The 5,518-nt window shown below is 50.2% G+C and overlaps 1 pseudogene; it reads right to left on the reverse strand.

The window, feature by feature from the left end:
• Positions 1-1,688: 1,688 nt before the first annotated feature.
• Positions 1,689-5,033, reverse strand: LOC142431695 (E3 ubiquitin-protein ligase RNF26-like; annotated as a pseudogene).
• Positions 5,034-5,518: the final 485 nt, after the last annotated feature.

Raw genomic sequence — 5,518 nt, forward strand, 5'->3', positions numbered from 1 at the left:
TTCTGTGCCTCAATTTGCAAGCTATACTCCCTGTGGGACACCTAACCTGTGGACTGTGTTGCTGTAATTTGAGGTTCCTTCAAGACCTGCTTCGCCACACAATCAGAATTTACATCTCTTGATCTGGGAACTGACTGTTGGTGACCTGACTGACTGTTGGTGACCTGACTGACTGTTTGCTGCCTGTGCCCGGATAGCCTGACTTGCTCTACAGAGGACTACCTGGCGGCCCTCAAGACTTGAAGGACTGCCAGTGTCTCACAACTGTCTCATGGGAGTGAGTTGCACTGAGCCAGTTGTACTGCTTTATAATTTAACTGTTTGTTTCATGTGTTATATATCTAGCTGTATAAACATATATATAATTATTAGAAATCTTGTTTTGTCTCCCTAGAGAACCCTGTCTAACACAGCCATCCAAACAGATGTTTGAAAATGTTTCCAAGGATGGAATCACACATTTGACAAATGTATTTAGTGTAATGGAGAGTACTTTGAAGGTAATAAAGTTGTTTTGTTAAAAAAATTAAATACATAGCTTTGGTGGGGGAAGGGGTTCCAGGTTTTCTTGGGTACCCCCTCATATGCTAAGAAAGTCGGAAGGCAGCTACATGGCCAAATTACTGAAAGAGGTCTATATGTGTTTCCATTCCAAAGACAAGTGACCCAAGAGAATGCTCAAGTTATAGAAAAATATCATGAATATCACATGCATGTAATTTTTTTGAAGATCATCCAACAGTGGTTGCAGCAGTACTTTGACAGGGAGCTGCCAGAGGTTCAGATAGGATTCCGAAGAGGACATGGAACAAGGAATGTTATTGCTGCTGTCAGATGGATCTTGGTTGAGGGCAGAGAATAATAGCAAGATTTTTTTTTGAGCTGTCAACAGAACTTTATTCACTGGAAGCTGTGCCAGGCCGGTGCCCTGGGGAGTGGCATGCCCCTTGGCCCCGCCTCTCCTGTGTTTGGACCCTAGTGAACTGTGCCGTCTGCCCTCCCTCCCTGGTGCCAGGGACAGACCAACCAGGGAATGCCATTTTCCGTGTGGTGTGGGGAGTGAGTTAAAAATGTACAAGTAGAAATCTGGTCAGCAACCCGGTACCCCTGGGGAGCTGGGGTGCCAGAAGGTACGTGGTCCCAAAGCCAAGTGTCACTTAGATGCCTCACCCCCAACTCCAGGGAATATCTCTCTATCCCAGCTCTTGGCCCTGGGTGGAGGCAGCCTCCTAAGACCCTGACAGGTGTGCACGGTAGCTCTGTGAAGTTCTACACCCAAAGCCTGCCAGATGCGGAGGCGGCTCTGGCTGAAAGCTTAAGTTCAAGGTCCTTCCAGAACACCTGAATGACAACGCCAGTGTGTTGTGGTTGCAGAAGCTGGGGAGAAGTGAGGCAGGTATTGGAGGAGGAGCTGGAGCAGAGGAGCCCAGGGGCTGGCATCGGAGGGGGCCCCTGGGCAGGCGGGAGGCAAGCCCCGGGGCCCTTGCATAGTGGCACACTCACCACGCCTAGCATCACAGGCATCCGCGGGGTAAGGCGAGGCCATGGTGCCCTGCCACCAACCCCCATAGTCTACAGAGTGCCCATCTTGACATCCTAGCTGCCAAGCCTGATAGCCCCAGGAGCAAGGAAGAGCCCCAGGCCAGGTGCCAGCTAGCGTGGAGGGGTGGAGAGCAGGTGGGGCACCTTCAGAGGTGGACGTTGAGCGTCTGCAGGATGCCCCGGCGGCAGAGCGGGCAGTTGCGGTGGTAGATGGGGTGGCGCATCAGGATTTCCGTGCACGCCTGGCACAGGCACAGGTGCCGGCAGGGCAGGAGCAGCACCGTTTTGCTGTGGTCCTGGCAGATGACGCACTTCTTCCGCTCCTCTTGCTCCTTCAACAACTTCCACGGGTCTTGACCGGCCGCAACAGGCTCCTCCTCAATGCGTCTCTCCCTGCCCGGGGCAGATACGGATGCTCTGTCCGCTTCTTCTTCTGTCTCTGATGTGGGCCTGGCCGCAGGAGTCTCCTGTCCCCAGGTCCTGTTTGAGGGTACCCGCCCAGGGCCACCCTGGGGGCGCCAGGGGCCCCTCCCCGGTTGGGAAAGCTCACCAACTGCAGGCTGCGGTTCCAGACTTGGCGCCAGGTCTCTAAGCCCATCACTAGGCGGGACAGCCTCAGCACATCCTCTCTGAGCCAGTGGTAGGATGGCCAGGTGTGGAGCTGACTGAGGGCTGGGTGGCCAGCCTCAGGGTGAGGTCCGGGTGCAACATAACTAGCGTGACAGCCAGCACACAGGCCAGCAGCACCAGACCGGTGACGTTGACCAGCACAAAGCTGGCCAGGGGGCAGGTGGCTGAGGCCAGCAGCTCCAGTGCAAGTTGACAAGGAGTCCACAGGAGGATGGCTGTGGTCACAGCACTGCTGGAACTGTGGCCTAAAAATGCGGCCACCACATCCGTCATCCTCCACAGGGACCCACCCCATCACTGCCTCCCACAGGGCCAGCACCAGGGAGAAGAGGTTCTGGGTGCCAACGAGGCAGATGATGACTAGACTGTTAGGCCACTAGGCTATCACGTAGGCCACCAGGCTCATGGCAATGGTACAGATGTCACAGGCCTGGCGCAGCAGGGCATGGCTACTGGACACCACATTGAGGAAGCCTCTTGTAGGATCTCCCGGCTCCGCAGGGCCCCGTGGGAAGCCAGGTGGCCCAGGAGTTTCAGGCTTTCCAGGCCCGAGTAGCAGCTGTACCGCAAAGTACACAAGGCCTGCAGGCCTCCAAAGGTGACCTGGATCAAGCCTTCAATCAAGGCCAGCAGTGAAAAAAGGACCCAGCGGCCCACGTGCAGCAGACCAGTGAGCGCCGTGTGCGGGAGGTTGTAGGTGAAGGTCAGGAGGCAGGCGAGCGCAGCCAGCAGGGAGGACACCAGCAGGAAGTTGAGGTCCAACCCCAGGGTGAGCACGTCCAGCACCAGGCCCACCCCATTCACCACCAGGTACACAACCTCCGTGGTGGATGCTGAGAGCCCCCAAGGGAGTCTGGGGGCGGGGGCGGCGGGGCCAGCGGCGTCAAGGTCTTGGCAGTTAGGGGATGATTGGAGAGGAAAGCAAGCAGTCTCTAAGCCTGGGAGAGGCAGGAATCTAAGGACTAAACGGGTTCCCGGGAGGTCGGGTCTCAGTGAAAAGAAGGGAACCCAAATGGCGGCCAGGGGTCGTCGTTTTGAAAGCCAGCTGTTTGGGGGCGACCGGGCCACATAACTCTAAGGTGGACATAAGCTCGGGCTGGAGGGCAGCGCTCGGCTTTGGAAGCTAGGCAGCGCCGGCCCACCCGCAGCCAGAGGGTCAGGTCCGGAGGAGGCCGGGATAGATGAGGCTGGGCAGGGCAGGACCCCGCCGGGCCCCAGTCTCAGAGGCTCGCAGAATTCCGCGCCCAACGGGGAAGGGAGTCAGCCTCAGCGCGTCCCCAGCGCAGCCTCTACTCCGCTGGGCGCCACCATCTTGTGCAATAATAGCAAGATTTTTAGGAACAATAATGAGAGTAGTAATACCAGGAGGGGGACGAACAACAGAAAAGTGGGTGAAGGAATACAGCTGTCAGTTTAAGACATGAAAAAATAATTATCAAGGGTTCATGAGGGAGGGATGGGAAAAATGAGGCCCTGATACCAAGGGTTTAAGTAGAAAGAAAATGTTTTAAAAATGATGATGGCAGCGTAAGTACAAATGTGCTTGGTACAAAAGATAGATGTATGGATTGTGATAAGAGCTGTAAGAGCCTCCAATAAAAACCAAAACCAGCGAGATTTTTACTTGTGTGTCATTGATTGGCAAAGGCATTGGACTCTGTGGATCATGACTTTGAATGTCCTTGAGAAGAATGGGAATTCTAGATCACTTCACTGTACTCTTGCAGAACTTGTTCCGGGACCAAGAGGCAGTTGTGTGACTGGAACAAGGGAAAACTGCATGGCTTCAAATCAGGAAAGGTGTGTTTCAGGTTTGCATCTTTTCATCATACTTATAAATCTATTTGCTGAGTAAATAATCAGAGAAGCTGGCCTAAATGATGACATTCTTTTGGATGTTGACAGCTATTAAGGAATTGAGGTATTACTTTAAAAACTCTGAGAACGTGGAGAGCAAATGCCTTGAGAATGATTGGGGCAGGGAATGTATGGATGTGCTTTATACAATTGATGTATGTATATGTATGGATTGTGGTAAGAGTTGTATGAGTCCCTAATAAAATGTAAAAGAAGAAAAGAGAAAAAAATGATTATGGCAAAGACTGTACAGATGTGCTTTATACAATTGATGTATGTATATATATGAACTGTGAAAAGAATTGTATGAGCCCCAATAAATTGTTAAAATTAAAAAAAAATAAAAATAAAAAAATAAAAACTCTGAGAAGGAAATCTTTAGGCCTGGTTATATGAAGAAGAATGTGGTAACAGTGTTAGAGGAAGGCTTATTAACAACCTTTGATATGCAGATAACTGAATCTTGCTTGCTGAAAATGAGGAGGAATTGAGGCACTTGGTAATGAAGATCACGGATTGCAACCTTCAGTATATATTACAACCCAATGCACATAAAACCCAAATCTCCATAATTTGACCAGTAGATAGCATCATGATAAACAGAGAAAAGATAGAAATTGTTACGGCCATTGTTTTGCTTGGATCCACAATCATTTTTCATGGGAGCAGCAGTCAAGAGAGCAAATGATGCATTGCATTGGGTAAATTAGGTGCACAAGACCTCTTTAAAGTATTGAAAAGCAGGACTAAGGTGCACTTGACCCAAGTCATGGTTTTTTCAATTGTCCCATATACATGTGAAAGTTGGACATTGAGAGGACCATAAACAAACAAACACATATTGTTGAGAATGAGAGGGGTCAGAGCAGAGACCCCAAACCCATCTATAGACAATGGCACATCCCCTCCCAGAAGGGTCTCAAGGAAGGGATGAGTCAACCAGGGTGAAGTATAGTACCGAAGAAACACAAATATTCCTCTGCTTCCTCACCTCCCACTCTCATGACCCCAATCCTGTCTTTCACTGCAGGTTTGGCCAGAGCATTTACACAGATACAGATAAGAGCTCAGGACGCATGCCATCCAGGTCAGATAAACCCCTCAGGAACAGAAACAGGAGTAGTGATACCAGGAGGGTAGGGGAACGATGAGGAGAGGAAGGGGAAAAAGACAGCTGGGGGAGACAGCAGTTGATGTAAGATATAAAAATAATATTTATAATTTATCAAGGGGTCACGAGAGTGGGAGAGGGGGAGGGAGGGTAAAAAGAGGAGCTGATACCAAGAGCTCAAATAGAAAGTAAATATTTAGAAAATACTGATGACAACATATGTACAAATATGCTTGATACAATTGTATGGATTATTATAAGCGCTGTAAGAGCCCCCAATAAAATGATCCCCCCAAAATTGGACATTAAATAGCACTGACGAAGAATCTATGCCTTTGATTATGGTGCTGGCAAAGAATATTGAAAGTCCTACGGACT

The sequence above is a fragment of the Tenrec ecaudatus genome, chromosome 18 (genome assembly GCF_050624435.1).
Source record: "Tenrec ecaudatus isolate mTenEca1 chromosome 18, mTenEca1.hap1, whole genome shotgun sequence".
Taxonomy (NCBI): Eukaryota; Metazoa; Chordata; class Mammalia; order Afrosoricida; family Tenrecidae; genus Tenrec; species Tenrec ecaudatus.